This window comes from Rattus norvegicus, chromosome Y (assembly GCF_021556685.1).
Source record: "Rattus norvegicus strain SHRSP/BbbUtx chromosome Y, alternate assembly SHRSP_T2T, whole genome shotgun sequence".
In the NCBI taxonomy this organism is placed as follows: Eukaryota; Metazoa; Chordata; class Mammalia; order Rodentia; family Muridae; genus Rattus; species Rattus norvegicus.
Genome location: NC_141555.1, coordinates 44,137,429 through 44,159,403, shown reverse-complemented (window position 1 = coordinate 44,159,403; position 21,975 = coordinate 44,137,429).

The following is a 21,975-nucleotide window of genomic DNA, read 5'->3' as shown; positions in this document are numbered from 1 at the left end:
TATTATCCAAACTATTCCACAAAATTGAAACAGATGGAGCCCTACCGAATTCCTTCTACGAAGCCACAATTACTCTTATACCTAAACCACACAAAGACACAACAAAGAAAGAGAACTTCAGACCAATTTCCCTTATGAATATCGACGCAAAAATACTCAATAAAATTCTGGCAAACCGAATTCAAGAGCACATCAAAACAATCATCCACCATGATCAAGTAGGCTTCATCCCAGGCATGCAGGGATGGTTTAATATACGGAAAACCATCAACGTGATCCATCATATAAACAAACTGAAAGAACGAAACCACATGATCATTTCATTAGATGCTGAGAAAGCATTTGACAAAATTCAACACCCCTTCATGATAAAAGTCCTGGAAAGAATAGGAATTCAAGGCCCATACCTAAACATAGTAAAAGCCATATACAGCAAACCAGTTGCTAACATTAAACTAAATGGAGAGAAACTTGAAGCAATCCCACTAAAATCAGGGACTAGACAAGGCTGCCCACTCTCTCCCTACTTATTCAATATAGTTCTTGAAGTTCTAGCCAGAGCAATCAGACAACAAAAGGAGATCAAGGGGATACAGATCGGAAAAGAAGAAGTCAAAATATCACTATTTGCAGATGACATGATAGTATATTTAAGTGATCCCAGAAGTTCCACCAGAGAACTACTAAAGCTGATAAACAACTTCAGCAAAGTGGCTGGGTATAAAATTAACTCAAATAAATCAGTTGCCTTCCTCTATACAAAAGAGAAACAAGCCGAGAAAGAAATTAAGGAAACGACACCCTTCATAATAGACCCAAATAATATAAAGTACCTCGGTGTGACTTTAACCAAGCAAGTAAAAGATCTGTACAATAAGAACTTCAAGACACTGAGGAAAGAAATTGAAGAAGACCTCAGAAGATGGAAAGATCTCCAATGCTCATGGATTGGCAGGATTAATATAGTAAAAATGGCCATTTTACCAAAAGTAATCTACAGATTCAATGCAATCCCCATCAAAATACCAATCCAATTCTTCAAAGAGTTAGACAGAACAATTTGCAAATTCATCTGGAATAACAAAAAACCCAGGATAGCTAAAGCTATCCTCAACAATAAAAGGACTTCAGGGGGAATCACTATCCCTGAACTCAAGCAGTATTACAGAGCAATAGTGATAAAAACTGCATGGTATTGGTACAGAGACAGACAGATAGACCAATGGAATAGAATTGAAGACCCAGAAATGAACCCACACACCTATGGTCACTTGATTTTTGACAAAGGAGCCAAAACCATCCAATGGAAAAAAGATAGCATTTTCAGCAAATGGTGCTGGTTCAACTGGAGGGCAACATGTAGAAGAATGCAGATCGATCCATGCATATCACCCTGTACAAAGCTTAAGTCCAAGTGGATCAAGGACCTCCACATCAAACCAGACACACTCAAACTAATAGAAGAAAAACTAGGGAAGCATCTGGAACACATGGGCACTGGAAAAAATTTCCTGAACAAAACACCAATGGCTTATGCTCTAAGATCAAGAATCGACAAATGGGATCTCATAAAACTGCAAAGCTTCTGTAAGGCAAAGGACACGGTGGTTAGGACAAAACGGCAACCAACAGATTGCGAAAAGATCTTTACCAATCCTACAACAGATAGAGGCCTTATATCCAAAATATACAAAGAACTCAAGAAGTTAGACCACAGGGAAACAAATAACCCTATTAAAAATGGGGTTCAGAGCTAAACAAAGAATTCACAGCTGAGGAATGCAGAATGGCTGAGAAACACCTAAAGAAATGTTCAACATCTTTAGTCATAAGGGAAATGCAAATCAAAACAACCCTGAGATTTCACCTCACACCAGTCAGAATGGCTAAGATCAAAAACTCAGGTGACAGCAGATGCTGGCGAGGATGTGGAGAAAGAGGAACACTCCTCCATTGTTGGTGGGATTGCAGACTGGTAAAACCATTCTGGAAATCAGTCTGGAGGTTCCTCAGAAAATTGGACATTGAACTGCCTGAGGATCCAGCTATACCTCTCTTGGGCATATACCCAAAAGATGCCTCAACATATAAAAGAGACACGTGCTCCACTATGTTCATCGCAGCCTTATTTATAATAGCCAGAAAATGGAAAGAACCGAGATGCCCTTCAACAGAGGAATGGATACAGAAAATGTGGTACATCTACACAATGGAATATTACTCAGCTTTCAAAAACAACGAGTCTATGAAATTCGTAGGCAAATGGTTGGAACTGGAAAATATCATCCTGAGTGAGCTAACCCAATCACAGAAAGACATACATGGTATGCACTCATTGATAAGTGGCTATTAGCCCAAATGCTTGAATTACCCTAGATCCCTAGAACAAACGAAACTCAAGACGGATGATCAAAATGTGAATGCTTCACTCCTTCTTTAAATGAGGAAAAAGAATACCCTTGGCTGAGAAGGGAGAGGCAAAGATTAAAACAGAGATTGAAGGAACACCCATTCAGAGCCTGCCCCACAGGTGGCCCATACATATACAGCCACCCAATTAGACAAGATGGATGAAGCAAAGAAGTGCAGACCGACAGGAGCCGGATGTAGATCGCTCCTGAGAGACACAGCCAGAATACAGCAAATACAGAGGCGAATGCCAGCAGCAAACCACTGAAATGAGAATAGGTCCCCCGTTGAAGGAATCAGAGAAAGAACTGGAAGAGCTTGAAGGGGCTCGAGACCCCAAAAGTACAACAATGTCAAGCAACCAGAGCTTCCAGGGACTAAGCCACTACCTAAAGACTATATATAGACTGACCCTGGACTCTGACCCCATAGGTAGCAATGAATATCCTAGTAAGAGCACCAGTGGAAGGGGAAGCCCTGGGTCCTGCTAAGACTGAACCCCCAGTGAACTAGACTATGGGGGGAGGGCGGCAATGGGGGGAGGGTTGGGAGGGGAACACCCATAAGGAAGGGGATGGGGGAGGGGGATTTTGCCCGGAAACCGGGAAAGGGAATAACACTTGAAATGTATATAAGAAATACTCAAGTTAATAAAAAAAAAATAAAGGTCACATAATTCTTACCTTGAAAAAAAAAAAGGATATCATCCATAAAATGGATGAATCTCAGTGCAGGAAACTTCTGTCTTATTGAGGCGATGGCGTTGCCCACAAAAAAGTTGACACATAGAAGGGCTATTGGCCATGCCCTGTGGTAAAACTACACATCCATATCGTTGCTCAGGTTTCATGATTGCATGATGGAACAGTAAAAGCAAATATTTCATTCTCCCTAGGACAAAGAGGTATGGAGGAAAAGAAATCTTTCATATAAATCACTACAACAGGCCAACAGGATGGTGCACAGGATAAAAGAGGAAGCCCGCATTGCACTGGGCCCATGATTTGCATCTGTTGATTAATAACTTGTAAATGATGCAACAGTCTCCATTTCCCTGACTTCTTTTTAATCACAAACATTCTGGTATTCCAAGGTGATACTGATGGTTCTATATGCTTCGTAGTCAGCTTTACCTGTGGCAAGCTTCTCAGAAGAAAGCAGCCACTGAGGAACCCACACTGGCTCTCCTGTTTTCCAGGTAATGGGAACCCTTTCCCAGTGGCCCCAAGGAAAAACCCAGGTCCTGATTCCTTTCTCTCTTTTGGGCAGTTATATGGCTAGTCCTACCCTGCAGGTATTTCCCTATTCCTTTCTGGGAAAATAGCCCATATGTTTCATAATCTTTAGTGAAGTTTCAGAATACTCAGTGGTCAATTTGAAACCCATATTTTTTAGCAAATCTCTCCCCCAATGGGAAATGGGCAAATGCAACACATAGGGTTGCATAACTCCTGAATGCCCTTCCTGATCTCTCCAACTCAGTTTTCTTGCACTAATATCAGGATCTGTTGCATAAACGAGACCTTGTAAAGTTTGAGATGAGGCCTGGTCATCTAGAGGGCCAATCTTTCTTAGCTGTTATACTTCTATTGGCCCCTGTATCCAATAGTCCTAGGATCCTTTTACCATCTAACCTTAGCTCCATTACTGTGCGTTGGTTTAAACCCAAGGCTAAAAATGTCAGGTTGGAGCCTGTGGAACTGAAACCATTCTCTCCTCTCCCTCTAGACTGGGCTACAAATCTTTCATGAAGGCTAGGAAAAAGTAATATTTGGGCTATTCTGTCCCCAGGGGAAATGTCAGTAATCCCTTTTGTTGATTCTACCTTGATCTTGACTACCCCGGTATAATCTGGGTCAATAACTCCTGGATGGACGTGTAGTCCTTTTAAATTTGAAGATGTCTCCCTATAAGTAACCCTACAGTGCCATGTTCAAGGGGTCCTTTAAAAGCAGTTTCTATCAACTGGAACCCCATCCAAGGAGTTAGTACGGGTCTGGTGGTGGAGCAGATGTCCAGTCCTATGGAGCCCTTAGTGGCTCTCCTTGGCCCCTCAGATTTCGAAGGGACGGCCATCTCTTGTGACTCTATTCTACATCCTGATTCTCGACTGGCCCATATATTTGTGGGACCTGGGGTAATGGGCACCACTGTCCATTTTTTGGACATGCTCCACCAACACCCAAGCTAAGAGGCTGCACATTGATTTCTTTTACCGAGTGGCACTCAAGAGCCCAATAGTTCCCATTTTTGCAATTGGGACACAGCCCTTGTTGCCTTGGGCATTGGCCACTTACTGTACTGAATAGACTTCTCCTTTCTGTAATTGCCTTTTTAGGTGCCCCTGTTGATCACACTTAACATATGCTCCTGAGCTTCCTCCTTTTCTCTGATTCATCTGCATAACAGCAGCCGCAAGTCCAGCATTAATCAAAGGTCCCCCTATTTCTCTACAGACGTTCATCCAAGCTCCAAGTCCCTTATTCTTGTAAGGAATGATAGCAGCTCGACATTCCTTTGTGCAAAGCTCATAGGCCAAGTGTTTAATTAAGGGCATAATCATATTGGGGTCGCCAAAGACTCTCCCTGCTGCTACCACTAATTAGGCTACAAAGTCAGAGAATGGCTCCATATGTCCTTGAAGGATCTTGATGAGGTTTCCATTCACTTCTCCCTTATTATTTAAGGATTTCCATGCCTTTGTTTCAACTTTATTAATCTGCTGGTAAACCTGAACTGGATACACTGTCTGAGCATTGGCAAAGCATTTCTAACCCAGCAGCATATATCTATCCCAGGCAGCTTGGCCACCCCCCACTTCTAAGTTAGCGGCAGCCTGTTCTTTGACAAACTCAATAAGAAAAGCTCTCCAGTCCAAATACTGTCCCAGACAAAGACAGGCCCAAGCAAGGTTAGTCTAATGACTAGAAGTCATGCAAAATCTGTGTAAGACCTCAACCTGAGCTATGGTAAATGAGGCCATAATGCCAAATGTCCCGACTGATTCCATCAGGGTCTTGATCACCTTAAAGTCTAAAGGCTCATGATACCTTTGTTGATTAGCATCGGCATAAACAGGATAGGATAGATGCAGTTCTGTGTGGACTGGCTTCCAGACTTCTGGGCAGAATGTACTACCCAAAACTCTACTTCCTCCTTCTACAACATTTTAGGGAGGAGAAGCGGAGGAGAACTGCCCAGGAAGTTACTCCGCCATTTTAGGCTTTTTTCTTTTCTTCTTCTCTCTATTCCTTAGAGACTGTTTCCACATTTGATCTGTCAACTCTTGTAACTCTTCTTCTGAATCTGTTTTGTCTGTTTCTTCCTCTGTATCAGTCTTTAACGAGTCTGTCTCCTTTGTGCTTCCCTGCTTTTCTGACCTCTTCATTTGAAGCATTTCTAGGGCACCTTGCCCCTTCTCTATAGTTGTCTGACAACCTTTTTGATCTTCAAGGCAACTACTTGCTAAGCACCACAGTGGATGGATCCCAGGTCTGAGAGTCCCCTGTTCCCAGGCAAAGTCAAGGTCTTTCCCTACTTTTTCCCAACTTGCCACAGTAAGATTACCAGAGACTATGAACCAGGGGCAATGACTTCACATTCATTCATAAATCTCCCTATGGCGCTCCTTTTTATTTTTAGTTTCTTATGCTCAAATAGCTCTTGAAGAGCCAGAAAAATTGCATGAGACTCTGAGGTCCCCATGACAAAAACTTTCTATGCTGGCTTAATTCTCCAAGCATCTTCCTAATTTCGGTTCGCTGCTACCGAGAACTTTCTTGTTAACTACCCTGAGAATTTATAGCCACTTATTTCCCACAGTCCTTATGGTCCCACATTCCTTGGGAACTTTCCAGCGCTGCCCTGACTGCAAGAAGTTCTGATTTCAGGAGGTCCCTGTACGGACCACCACTTGCTGCGGCCAACCTCTACTAACAAGGAAGACACGAATAGTGAACATCTTCTTCAAGCAGTTTTACTCAGGTGTAGAGGACCGCTATAATAATTGCCACCACTAGATGGCGCTGGCTTCCACTGAGCCCCATGTGGAAGGCCAGGATAGCTTTCGCCATTACAAGATGGCACTGGCCTCCATTGCGCCAGCCGACTTCCTTTCAGGAAGTTAACTGTGTGCGCATGTGCAAGAGTGCCTTCGTGCCAGGTCTTTGACCACTGCGGGGCGTGCCTAGTGAGATTGTAGGTAAGCAACCAATCAGGTGTGGATGCGCCATGCTGGGGTGTATATAAGCCGTGCCATGCTGGTGCACGGCGCCTCTCCGTAAGATTCAAAAAAAGTTTAGCTGTAGCAAGGATCCGTATGTCCCTGCGTGTTTTCTTGCTGGCAAGGGCACGTGGGATATTTGCTGCTGATACCCGGGACAAAAACCTCACCATCACCGGCGCCGAGGAGAGCCTCCGTTCACGGAAAGGGTCCAGAAGCTACAAGCCGCGGAAAGGACCTGAAAGACAATGTTTAGCCATGATCTATTCCACCTCACTCCCTTGCTAGATGCGGCAGAAGCCTCTATTATTAATTTGGCAGCTCTCGGGCTTTCTGTATTGGCCTTTGAGTTTCTAGTTACTGCCAGATGGCATCAGAGGTCACATGGGAGCCGCCCAGCTGTAACAGCAAAGCGGAGAGCGTTGGGTGAGGGGCAAGGCAGCATGACAGAAACCGGATGGGAAGAAAAATTAAAGAGCTCAAGGAAAGACAACCAGACAGTCCCCTCTGCAGAAGTGAGAGAGTGGGGAAAATGCCCCAGGACAGATAATACAGAGAAGGGAGAAAAAGGTCTTGAAAAGAAGAAGTCTTTATCCGGTAAAGGATTTAAAGACTTCAGAGCTTGATGGCTCATAGACAGACGAGCTTAACTCCTCTGAGGAAGAGGATTTAGAAGATGAGACACCTTGCTATGAAGAAGAACTTCACAGAGTCATACTGATCAGATTTGATAGAGGTAGACCACATGAAAATTTATTCAGAGAATCAAACAAAAGGACATCTCAATGCCCATACACAGCTCGATGGAGTTAATGTAATTGGGTTGTGAGTAAAAATATTCAGGACTGTTTTTCACTTCCATACCATTGGCGAATGTCAGTTGTGCTGCACAGATAATATATCTCAGTATCAGACAGAAATTGGGTTTAACAGGTTGATGGACTAGTCCAGGAATTGAGACAATCCATCGACCGTAACAACTACACTTGAATGGATAGACAGTGTAAAAGTGGTGGGAAAGAGAAAATCCTACCTCTCTGCTGACACCATCTGTTTTTTTTTCCCTCTTTGTCTATTGTCTGCCATTGGTGCACCAAGCTATCCCCATGTCTGTCAGTTTGCGTCTGTGCTTCTTGCTTCTCGTTGTTTAAATGTTTTATGTTTCATGTTCAAAAGAAAAAATGGTAAAAACTTTATCTGCTGGTCGTTCACACCTTGACTTGGTTTTAACTCTCTTAAAAAAGAGAACAAAAAATAAAAAGCAGTTTCAATTAGGTTTTAGAGCCTAGGTCTGTAGCTAGAAGCCTAAGTCCTGTGAAGCATGATCCCCAGGGGGTGGCTAAATGTTTATACTAGCTTATCTTAAAGGCATCAACAGCTCCTCAGCCTCTTTGGTACAAAACTGATGGCTGTTAATCTTTGAAAAATCTTTGACTGTGATCATTAGACTCAACACGTGACAAGGTGCTTCTCTAAAATAATAGGTAAAAAAGTTAATATGGTGTTTGGTCTAAATATTAAAGATATGTATAGCCACGTCAATTTGCTTCTGATTGTTTTTCAATGTATAAACATGGTCTACTTGCAGTGGTTATGGACTATTGGCTTTTAAGTTATTGGATATGGTTAAAAAAGGTACAATATTGGTAACAAAAAGTTGACATTAAGTTGGTAATTTGTATGGAGTCATTCTTGACAATATGCGGCATGAGCCAACCTCGGGAAACATATCTAAAATGAGATATTTTTATTGGATTCTTATTCGAGAAACCAGTCTTCTAAAAAAATTTAGGACAATGTCTCCTTGTTGAGGTATTAGAGACTACACCATCGTGTGTTCACATATAGGAATAGGCAGTCAAACTTTGTACTAGATTGTTGGAGGTCGAGTTTTGCCTTCCAAAGTTGTGGTTTGCCCTGAAGCTCTCTGTATTTTGATGCTAACTCCCCTTTCCCAAGAACAGCTGCCTAGTCAGTACTCAGAACTCAGGTGACTTTCCAAAATTGTGGCTGTGCTCTGGTGATACAAATAGAACTTAAGGATTTGATTAAGCATTGTCAGTGTTACATGGACTAACTCAAACTTATTTATAATTGAGGAAAAATCAAACAGGTAGAGATTGTTACAGGATTTACAAAGGATTGATGAGGTTTTAGAACTTGTGAGAGCATTACAGCCAGATACCTTATTCCAACTGCCATTTCAAGACAGATTTAGAGGATTGTTTTTATGCAATTTTTTACGTCCTGGCGATTGTGAGTCTTCATTTCGTGAGCTTGCTTATAATTTTAGAGAGCCCATAAAGTGATATCATTAGGAAAAGCTAACAGCCTTATATTATGTAATTTTTTGCTTCTTCAATGTAATAAGTTAGAACTTTAAATCTTTCAGTGTATATGGAAATTTTTACTACAAACTTCTGCTTTCAAAATGAGCTTTAATATTTGGGGAGTAGCTGTTGCACTACTCCAAAAAAGAATATTTGAAACTAATTTTAAACTTCTAGGGCTATGTTAATTGGCTAAGTACCTCACCTTGCCAGAGGACTTAGGTCTTTGTCATTGGATATAAAGCTTAAGTTGTGTTAATACAGAATTGTAGGCTAGAGTCCTGGAAGTATTTCAAAAGGAAACTTGGAAAAACATATCTTATTCCAAACAACAGTTAATAGGTTATTACAAAATACTGATATTTAGCCTATTACATATACAAATTTTTCCAGCAAAATTGATAATTTTACTATTTACATGCTTTTGTACTTACTGTAAATTTGTACATGCAACCCATAGAAAATGCACTTAGTATATTTATAGGTGGTTCATCTAATGAAAAGGCTACATGCATGATTGGGTCACTTGTTTATTCTTTTGAGAGTTTCTATTGCTTCAACACAGATTATTAAATTCTGTGGTTTAGCCACTGTTTTTAAAATCAAGCTTTCAATTCACATACTGATAGCCAATGTGTGGCTTGTGGTTTACAATTGATTTCAATTACTTAAAGCTTTACTATAGACAAGTTTTCTACATAAAATCAGTGAGTGAAGATTTCAGTGTGAATGTCTGACAACTCACTGTCCTTGAGGTGCTCTGGCTCAGACAACTAAACAAAACCATAGACTCAGCTCTTTGAAAATGGTAATAGAGTTGATATGAAAAGAAAAAGCCTTCATTTGCTTACTTTAAATTCCCAGCCTTGCCCTGCCAGCTCAGGGATTTCTAGTATGACTAAATCTAGACAATATTTACAGGATTTGTCATTTCTAAATAATGCTTATTTTTAGATAAATAAAGTTTGTGAGGTGCTAGAGAAATGGCTTAGTGGTTAAGAGCACTAAGTACTGTTCCTTAATAGACCATTTAAATACTCAAACTGTATTGCCTGGACACTTTAGCAAGGGAGGGCAATGATACCAGACAGATTATAGGCCTTACAAAAGAACAATTAGTCAAAAAAATCTCATTCTTTATATATCCAAAACAATAATGCTAGAGACAATAATTTGTTATACAAGTCAATTTATAAATACAAGTGCTCAGTGTCCTCAATTTAATTCTCAAGGACTTACCTTAATAAATAATACCTTTACTATATCTTAATAATTAAATAGGGGGAGTTATCCCTGTGTGCTAAATAATGATCCTTTTATTTCAATTTTAAAATGTGGATGCCAAAGTTTATGGCACCCTACAACTAGGCATACTTCTTCCTAGGTGAAATAGAAAGACCCACGTATTGACATGATCCTATCCAGATATTTTATATGGGGAAGAGGGAATCTTTGTGTTTTTTTCTACAGGATGCTACAGACTTTGCCAGCTGCCTGAGTGGATGGTGAGACTTGCTGATCCTGGGAGCATGAAGATTCAGCTCTCCTGGTTTTGGTCCCTGAAGTCATTCCTGTGCCCTTAAGAAGAAGATGGAAGATTCCCCCCTCATCTTTTGTCATCACAGAGATTTTGCCGTTGCTACAGTCAGTGTTACCGCTGCGTGTGTCCCGTCCCACTATGGCCTGTTCTCTGACCCTCTGTGAACTGCTGCTTTCTGGAGAAGACTGGACTCCAGCCATTGCTGCCCCCCTCCTTCCCCTGTTGGCAGACTGTGGCTTCACAGGATTCCCACCTGCGTAAAGCTGCTTTGGACTGGGGAACTCTGCCCTGGTTGTACAGAACTCAGAAATGGTTCCAATTCCTGCTGGTTGTTCCAAAAATCCTGAACTGACCTGGAAAAGACCTTGACACTTTCGCTGCTATTGTAGCAGCCATTTACTACTACAAACATTGTGTCTGCAGTGTCTGGAGTTATCCTCCCCCAATCTATTGTTAGACAAGCACAGTGGGTGAACTTTCTGGAGTTGTTGCTAACAATTGGGAATTCTAAATTTTATTATAGGAGTGGCTTGACTATGGCCCTTGTTGGTAACATCTGAGGAGGACCAAATGAGGTTCCCACTACTTATCGGGAGTGGCTCTGTTTGGTGCAGCCCTATGCTGTGGATTAGTGTTCATGCTATGGTTGGTTTACAAAGTCAGATCTCAACAGAAAAGTGACAAGGCCGTTATCACTCAGGCACTTGTGGCCATTGAACAAGGGGCCTCCCTTAAAATTTGGTTATCTATCTTCAAAAATTAGTCGGTATCTGAGTTCTCTGCTCTTGCACCCCATGGATCTGTGGATCCATTACACTGGCATGAGAGAGACTCAATGATTATTTGATCAACCCTTCCACATTGCTGAGGTTTCCTCATAACACGTGATAGGGTGATCATGATCTTTATAAATAAAATAATAAGGGGGAGATGTAGAGGGCTGCTTTAACATTCGCCACCACTAGATGGCGCTGGTTTCCACTGCGCCTCACATGGAAGGCCAGGATAGCTTTCGCCATTACAAGATGGCGCTGGCCTCCACCACGCCAGCCGACTTCCTTTCAGGAAGTTAACTGTGTGCGCATGTGCAAAAGTGCCTTCGTGCCAGGTCTTTGCCGACTACGGGCTGTGCCTAGTGAGATCATGGGTAAACAACCAATCAGGTGTGGATGCGCCATGCTAGGGTGTATATAAGCCGTGCCATGCCGGCGCTCGGTGACTCTCCTTAAGATTCAATAAACGTTTAGCTGTAGCAAGGATCCATATGTCCCTGCGAGTTTTCTTGCTGGCGAGGCTGAGGAGGACAGTCAGGAAACTTGATACAATCTTCTGACCCCAGGGAACCCTCGAACCACACTTAAATAGCTAGCGCTGGCCAATCCTATCGAGCCACGTGCGTCATGAAGATAGGCTGTCACTATGCGGAAGTTAGGAGGCCAGGCAGTTGTAGCCAAATAAAGACTAGTTTACTAAAAGGAGAGCTCACAGTTGGGAAGGTGGAAGGCAGAAACCAGCGCTATCTTTGAGGCCTGGCGCGTTGCAGCTGCCTACAGTCGCGTTTCAAGGAATTTACAATAAGAAATGGAAATACAATATTCATTCAATTAAAGGTCTGTAGGAAAAATACTAGAAATTGTGAAACAGAGAAAACCTAGAAAATTGAACTGTATGTCACAGGAAAAAACCTATGACATACATAATAAAAATATTCTCTAGAAGAATCTCCTACACGCCATGTTCCTATAACTTTACTACCCATGCCAAACCCCTGAACAACTTTCACCATTCAGATCATGAAACAAATAGTGAAGCAGAGAGAAGTCTCTTGCTTTAGAGAGATGGAGTACATAAAGGTTTCCACTGTGTCACAGGAGACATACTTAGAAAGTGCTTACTATTTGGCATCTAATTCAGAGAAATTGGGGAGTGATAACAAAGAGGATGAAGAGATTGGAAATGGAGATAAGGATGCTGGCCTTCTATCTTGGAATAAAAAAAACAAGAAATATGTGGACCTTTGAAAAGCTCAGTGATTCTTTGGTAGGAGTTGAGTGTTATCGCTGAAGAGTAACCATGATATGATCCTTGTACATAAGGGAATAAGGAACTGTGAGTCTCTCAGAAGCATCTGGACTTACCTTTTCTTATCAAAAGGTTTATATCATTCATTTCTTAACTCCAAAAGCCAAGTGTTGGGAAGGGCACAGTTTTTTTCCTGAGAGGTCATGACTTTTACTCTTTTTCTCAAGAAGAAAAGGTCCTAAAGAAGAAAGGAAAAACAAGTATTGTGTCCCTAATTCAAGGTAAACTCCTCCATGCTTTGGATAAATATAGTGCAGTTTGTCTGACACTGATATTTGCTAGAGAGAAGTGTTTCTAGTTGAGACTTCAATAACTCAGTCTTTCCACTAGTATTACTCTACCACTTCAGATTTCCAAATCAATATTTGTGATCACTTTGCAGGTTTCTTTTCTATTATATCATTCATTTTTTTTTATATTTAAGCAAAATTTATTGCTTTTTAACTAGATGTTTCTATATATACATTTAAAATATTATTTCCTTTCCCAGTTCCCTACAAGTTCCATTTCTTCTTCCCTAATAAGCCTTTGTGCTGCATGACATTCCCTTGAACTGGGAGACATACTAGGGAGGACAAGGGCTTCTCTTTACTATGTTGACCAAAAAGGCCAACCTCTGAAACATATGGATTTGTAGTCATAGGTCAGTCCATGTACTTTCTCTGTATATTGGTCTAGTAAAAAAAGCTCTGGTTCACTAACATCATTGTTCTTATGGGGTTTAAAGCAACTTCAACTCTTCTAATCCTTTCTCAAAATTTAACAAGAAGTCTGTTTTCAGGTTACTGGTGTGCTACCAGCATTCACTTCTTGTGTCTCTCAGTAAATATCTATATCCAGTTCCTTGCAGAATGCACTTCCTACTTTCATTAATCTTATCTAGTTTTTTTTTTCTTTTTTTTTTGTCTGATGTATACATATATACTTTTGGTGGCTCTTACACCAATGAAGTTAATTGGAATGTTAACATGGATTCTGACCAACTATGTCAAGAATATAGAATTCAAAAATGACAATTTCAAAGAGACACCCGCTGTTTTTATGAACGTATTGAAGTAGACTTTATTTTTTCTCTTTTATTCGGAGTTGGGGACCGAACCCAGGGACTTGTTCTTGCTAGGCAAGCATTCTCCATTGAGCTAAATCCCCAAACCTGAAGTAGACGTTTAACTGGTCCTTAAGTCAATCTTTTCCCTGCACATCATCCAGTATCTTACTTTTACCTGAAGAAAGAATCATGGTAAATCATCCTAAACCCTGAAGTCTGGCCATGGGAACACTGGAAGCTAGATAGTGTAGTACTGATATCAAATGGGACAAGAAACAGAATTCAATAGTCCATGTTGTCCTTTACTCTCCTGATGTCTGGTAATTTTTTGATAAAATAAGAATTTGGGAGATTACCATTTGAAGTAGGTACACAGAATTTACACTAATATACTTACTCTGTAGCTGGGAAACATTTGTGACCATATCATTCCAGAAAATGGTATTCGAAACAGAATTTTTGAGTACACTGAGAAATATTTATAAAGTCCCGTATCAAGGAATTTTCAATAAGTAATTGAAATACAATACTCAGTCAATTATATGACGGTAGGGAAAATACTGGCCATTGGGAAACTGAGAAAACCTAGAAAATTAAACTGTATGTCACAGGAATGTACCTGGAAATAAAAATATTATCTAGAAGAATCTCCTACACTCCATGTTCCTAAATCTTTTTCACCCATGCCAAGCCCCACAGCATGTAACCACTAGTGAATCAGAGAGAAGTCTCTAGGTTTAGAGAGAAGGAGCATATAAAGGAGTCACAGGAGACATACCTGGAAAGTGCAAACTTGAATCTTTTCAATGTAAGGAAAGAGTTCAGCACATAGGCCATGACAGTTTTCAGTGACATCATCATTAGGCCCACCCTGAAAACTCTCATGTTACTTGGAGAACACTAGCTTCTTCTGTGATGTCACAAGTGTTGTGACTGCAACTGCCTCTGAGACATTCTTTCAGTACCTTTAGGATTTACTAATTGGCCTCTACTTCAGAGCAAATTTGGGAGTGATAACAAAGAGAATGAAGAGAACAGGAATAGTTAGAAGAAGCTGGACTTCTGGCTTGGTATAAAAAAGAAGGAAGAAAGATGTGGTGCTTTGGAAAGCTCAGTGAGTCTTTTGTAGGTGTTAAGTGGTTTTGCTGAAGACATAGCCTTGATCTGAGTCTTCCACATAAGGGAATGAGGAGCTGGGAGACTCTCTAAATCATCTGTACTTCTCCGTTCTCATATGGACTTCTCTGTTCTTATGGTTCCTTGAAGTCAGAGAGTTTATATCATTAATTTCTTTAAACCAAAAGCCAAGTGTTGTGAAGTTCATAGTTATTTTCCTGAGATATCATGACCTTTAGTCTTTTTGTCAAGAAGGAAAGGTCCTAAGGAAGAAGGGAAAAATAAGTATTGTATCCCTAGCTCTGAGTAAACTCCTCCATGCTTTGGATACCTATAGTGCAGTTTGTGTCTGACACTGATATCTGGAATAGAGAAGTACTTGTAGTTGAGACATCATCATCTCAGTCTTTCCACTAGTATTACTCTGAATAACACTTCAGATTTCTGCGTCAGCTTGAAATTTACTAGGCAGCTTTCTTTCTTTTATATCACTCTTTTTTATTTTTTAGCAAAATTTATTGATTTTTATCAGGATGTTTCTATTTTTACTTTTAAAATATTATTTCCTTTCCCAGTTTCCTTCCCACAATGCATTCACTTGAACTGGGAGACAAAGTAGGGAATACAAGGGCTTCTCTTTCCAATGTTGCCTAAAAAGACAATCTTCTGCCACATATGCATTTGGAGCCATAGGTTATTCCATGTACTTTCCTTCTATATCGGTCTTTTATGAGAAAGCTCTGGTTCACTGGCATTGTTGTTCTTCTTGGGTTGAAAGCACCTTCAGCTCTTCTAATACTGTCTCAAACTTTACCAACAAGAGGTCTGTTTTCAGTTCATTGGTTTGCTACTTGCATTCACTTCTGTATTTCACATGCTGTATCTGTTTCTTTCAGGAAGTATCTAAATCCAGGTCCTTGCAGAATGCACTTCTTTCATCAATCTTACCTAGTTTCTTGGCTGATGGATACAAATATAGTTTTGGTGGCTCATACACCTATATTGTCAAGGGGAATGTTCACATGGATTCTGCCCAACTATGTCAAGAATGTAAAATTAAGAAATGGCAATTCAAATAGAGTCCCTCCTGTTTTTATGAACCTATTGAAGTAGACATTTATCTGGTCCTCAAGACATATTTCCTCCTGCACTTCATCCAGTATCTTAGGATTGGCCTGAACAAAGAATCATGGCAAAACATCCTAAACCATAAATTCTGGCCATGGGAACACTTGAAGCTAGATAGTGTAGTACTGACATCAAATGGGACTTGATAACCGAATTCAATAGTCCATGTTGTCCTTTGCTTTCCTGATGTCTAGTAATTTTTTGTTAAAATAAGGATTTGGCAGTTTATCATTTTAAGCAGGTATACAGTATTTACACTGTTATACTCACTCTATAGCTGGGCCCATGTTGTGACCAAAATCATTGCAGAAATTGGAATTGGAAAACAGAATTATTGAGTACACATTGAGGAATATTTACAAAATCCCCTATCAAGGAATTTACAATAAGAAATTGAAATACAATATTCATTCAACTACAGGTCTGTAGAGAAAATACTGGCCTTTGGGAAACAGAGAAATCTCAGAAAATTGAACTGTATGTCACAGTAATGAACCTGGGAATAAAACTATTATCTAGAATTATCTCCTGCACACCATGTTCCTAAATCTTTTCTACCCATGCCAATTCCCTGTCAAACTTTCTCCATTCAGAAAATGTAACCACCAGTGAAGCAGAGAGAAGTCTCTACTTTTAGAGTGATGGGTTAGAGTATAGGTTTCCACTGTGTCACAGGAGACATACCTGGAAACTGAAAACTTGTATATGGTCAATATAATTAAAGGTGTTCAGCAGGTAGGCCACGACAGTTCTCAGTGACATCATCATTAGGACCACCCTGAAAACTCTCTTGTAACCTGGTGAGTCATAGCTTCTTCTGTGATATCACAACTATTGTAGTGACAGCAACTGCCTCTCAGATATTCCTGCAGTACCTCTAGGGTTTACTAATATCCTCTAATTCATAGCAAATTGGGGTGTGATAACAAACAGATTGAAGAGATTATAAATGGGGAGAAGGAAGCTGGCTTTCTGTCTTGGTATAAAAAATAATGAAGAAATATGTGGTCCTTTGGAAAGCTCATTGAGTCCTTGGTATGTGGTGAGTGGTATTGCTGAAGAGATAGCCTTGATCTGAGTCTTCTATATAAGGGAATCAGGAGCTGGGGGAATCTCAGAAGCATCTGTACTTCCCTGTTCTTATAGTTCCTGAGGGATTATATCCTTCATCTCTTTATTCCAAAAGCCAAGTGTTGTGAAAGGCACAGTTGTTTTCCTGAGAGCTCATGACCTTTACTCTTTTTGTCAAGAAGAAAAGGTTCTAAGGAAGAAGGATAAAACAAGTATTGTGTCCCTAACTCAAGGTAATCTCCACCGTGCTTTGGAAACCTAGAGTGCATTTTGTGTCTGACACTGATATTTGGGAGAGAGACATGCTTCTCGTTGAGACTTCATCATCTCAGTCTTTCCACTACTATTACTATGACTACGACTTCAGCTTTCCGAGTCAATAATTGTGATGACTTTGCAGCTTTATTTTCCTCTATATCTGCATTTTTTATATTTTAGCAAAATTAATTCCTTTTTAACTAGATGTTTCTCTATATATATGTGTATATATATATATATATATATATATATATATATATATATATATATATATATTGAAAATACATTTTCCTTTCCCAATTTCCTGACCATAAGTTCCTGAACCCATTCCATTTCCTTTCTTCTCTATCCATCCTTTTTGCCTCATGACATTCCTTCCAACTGGGAGATAAAATATGGAAGAAACATGTCTCTTTTTCCAATGTTGCCCAAAAAGGCCATCCTCAGCAACATATGCATTTGGAGCCATAGATCAGTCCATGTCCTTTTTTTGTATGTTGGTCTAGTAAGCAAAAGCTTTGATTCACTGTCATAGTTGTTCTTATGGGGTTGAAAGCACACTAAGCTCTTCTAATCCTTTTTCAAAATTTAACAACAAGAGGTACATTTTCAGGTCACTAGTTTGCTACCAGCATTCACTTTTGTATTTGACATGATATATCTGTGTCTCCCCCTAAATATTTATTTCCAGTTCCTGGCAGAATGCATTTTGTACCTTCATCAATTTTATCTAGCTTTGTTGGCTGATGTATACATATATATATATATATATATATATATATATATATATATATATATATATATATATATATGGTGAATCCTACACCTAAGTGGTTAAGTGGAAAGTTAACATGGATTCTGCCCAACTATGTCAAGAATGTAGAATTCACAAATGACAATTTCAAATAGACTCTCTTCTGTTATTATGAACCTATTGAAGTAGACATTTAACTGGTCCTGAAGACATATTTCTCCCTGCCCCTCGTCCATTATCTTACGTTTGGCCTTAAGAAAAAAACATGGTAAATCATCCTACCCTCAAGTCTGGTCATGCAAACACTGGAAACTGGATAGAGTATACAGGAATGACCTGTGAATAAAAATATTGTCTAGAAGAACTTCCTACACTCTGGACTTTCCTGTTCTTATGGTTCCTGGAAGACAGTGTGTTAATATCATTCATTCCTTTATTCCAAAAGTCAAGTGATGTGAAGGGCATATTTGTTTTCCTGAAAAATCATGACCTTTACCCTTTGTCAAGAAGAAAAGATCCTAAGGAAGAATGGAAAAAGAAGCATTGTGTGCTTAGGTCCGAGTAAACTGCATGCTTTGGATACCTATAGTGCAGTATGTGCTGACACTGATATTTGGAAGAAAGAAGTGCTTCTAGTTGAGACTTCATCATCTCAGACTTTCTACTAGTATTACTCTGACTACCACTTCAGATTTCTGAGTCAATATGTGTGATTACTTGTCACTTTCTTTTCTTTTATATCATTTTTTTTATTTTTTAGCAAAATATATTGATTTTTTAAAATTGGATCTCTATATTTACATTTAAAATATTATTTCTTTTCCCAGCTTCCTGCCCATAAGATCCCTAACCGTTCCATTTCTTTCTTCTCTAAACAGCCATTCTGCTGCTTGACCTTCCCTTAAACTGGGAGACAGACTAGGGCTGACTAAGGGCATCATCTCCATTTTTGTCCAAAAAGCTCATCCTCTCCCACATATGCATTTGGAGCCATAGGACAGTCCATGTAAATTCTTTGTTTATTGGTCTGGTATGTGAAGACTCTTGTTCATTATCATTGTTGTTCTTATGGGGTTGAAAGCACCTTCAGCTCTTCTAATCCTTTTTCAATATTTACCTACAAGAGTTCCGTTTTCAGTTCAATGGTTTGCTATTAGCATTCACTTCTTTATTTGACATGCTGTATTTGTGTCTCTCAGTAAATATCTATATCCAGTTCCTGGAAGAATGCACTTCTTACCTTTATCAATCTTATCTAGTTTTGGTTGCTGATGTTTAAATATAATTTGGTGGCTTCTACACTTATGTTGTTAAGTGGAAAGTTAACATGGATTCTCCCCAACAATGTCAAGAATGTAGAAGTCACAAATGACAATGCAAATAGACTCCCTCCTCTTTTTATGAACTTATTGAAATATACATTTAACTGGTCCTCAAGCCATTTTTCTCCCCTGCCCATCATCTGGTAGATTACGTTTGCTCTTAAGAAAGAATCATGGTAAAACATCCTAAACACTCAAGTCTGGCCATGTGAACACTGGAAGATAGATCGGGTAGTACTGACATCAAATGGGAATAGAGAAGCAAATTCAATAGTCCATGTTGTCCTTTGCTTTCCTGATGTCTGGTAATTTTTTAATAAAATAAGGATTTGGGAATTCATCATTCATCATTTGAAATAGGTCACAGAATTTACACTGTTATACTCACTCTATACCTGGGCCACCTTTGTGACCTAAATCATTTCAGAAAATTTAATTGGAAAACAGATTTTTTGATTACACATTGAGGAACATTTACAAAGTCCCCTATCAAGGAATTTACAGTAAGAAATTGAAATACAATATTCATTCAATTAAAGGTCTGTAGAGAAAATACTGGCCTTTGGGAAAGAGTGAAAACCCAGAAAATTGAACTGTATGTCTCAGGAATCAACCTGTGAATAAAAATATTATCTAGAAGAATCTCCTACACTCCATGTTCCTAAATCTTTTTTACACATGCCAAACCCCTGTCTAACTTTCTGCATTCAGAGCATGTAACCACTAGTGAAGCAGAGAGAAGACTCTACTTTAGAGTGATGTAGTAAGTACAGGTTTCCACTGTGTTACAGGAGACATACCTGGTAAGGGCACACTCGAATCTGGTCAATGAAGGAAAACTGTTCAGCAGGTAGACCATGGCAGTTCTCAGTGACATTATCATTAGGATCTCCCTGAAAACTCTCTTATAACCTGGTGAACCATAGCTCCTTCTGTTGTCATGAAAGCAAATGCCTCTCAGATTTTCCTTCACTCCCTGTAGAGTTTACTATTTGGCCTCTAATTCTGTAGAATTTGGGAGTGAGAACAAAGAGGTTGAAGAGATATGAAATGGGGAGAAGGAAGCTGGCCTTCTGTCTTGGTATAAAAACAAGGAAGAAATATGTGGTCCTTGGGAAAGCTTAGTGTGTCCTTGTTAGGTGTTTAGTGGTATCTCTGAAGATATAGGCTTTATCTGTGCCTTCCACATAAGGGAATCAGTAGCTGGGAGCCTCTCAAAAGCATCAGGACTTCCCTGTTCTTATGCTTCCTGGAAGTCTGAGAATTTATATCATTCATTTCTTTATTCCAAAATTCAAGTGTTGTGAAGGGCACAGTTGTATCCTTGACAGGTCATGGACTTTATACTTTTTGTCAGAAAGAGAATGTTACTAAGAAAGATGGAATGGACAAGTATTGTGTCCTCATCTCAGAGTAAACTCTTCTATGTTTTGGATTCCTATATTGCAGTTTCTGTATGACACTTCTATCTGGGAGATCACAGTGCTCTAGTTCAGACCTCATCATCTCAGTCTTTCCTCTAGTATTACTCTGACTATCATTTTAGATATCCAAGTCAATAGGTATGATTATTTGGCAGTTTTCTTTTATATCGTTCATTGTTTAGCAAATTTTATTTCTTTTCTAAACTGGATGTTTCTATATTTAAATTTAAAATGTTATTTCCTTTCTCAGTTACCTGCCCATAACATCCCTAACTAGCCCCCCTCCCCTTCTTCTATAACCCTCTTTACTACCCCTTGACATTACCTTGAACTTGGAGTCAAACCTAGGGAGGACCAAGGACTTCTCCTTCCATTGGTGCTCACCAAGTCCATCCTCATCCACATATGCAGTTGTATACATAGCTCTGTCCATGTACATTCTTTGAATATTGGTCTAGTTTCAGAAAGCTGTGGTTCATTGGCATTGTTGTTCTTATGGTGTTAAAGCCCCTTCAGCTCTTGTATCTTTCCTCAAAATCTACCAACAAGAAGTCCATTTTCAGTTCACTGGTTTGTCACTAGCATTCACTTCTGTATTTGGCATTATCTAGCTGTGTGTCTCAGGAAATATCTATATATGATACTTCGCAGAATGCACTTCCTATCTTCATCAATTTTGTCTAGTTTTGGTGGCTGATGTATACATAATTACTTTTGCTGGCTCCTATAGCTTTCAGTTTAGCTGGAATTTTAACATGGATTCTGCGCATCTAGGTCGAGACTCTAGAATCCACAAATGGCAACGCCAAATAGACTCCATACTGTTCTTTTGAATCTACTGAAATTGAGGCTTCACTGGTCCTCAAGTCATTCCTCTCCCTACCCAGCCTCCTATATCTTATGTTTGGCCTTAATAACAAATCATGGAAAAATATCCAAAACCCTCAAGTATGGCAATGAAACACAGGAAGGTAGATATTGCAGATCTAATATCAAATGAGACTAGAGAACCAAATCCTATAGTCCATGTGGTACTTTCCTTTATTGATGTCTGGTAATATTTGGATACAATAATTATATGGGAGTGTGTCATTTGAAGTACGTACACAGTATTACACTGGTATACTTACTCTATAGTTGGGCCCACTTTGTTGCCAAAATCATTGCAGAAAATGGATTGGAAAACAGAATTTTTGAGTACACTTTCAGGAATATTATAAAGTCCCCTATCATTGAATGTACAATAAGAAAACATAATATAATATTCATTC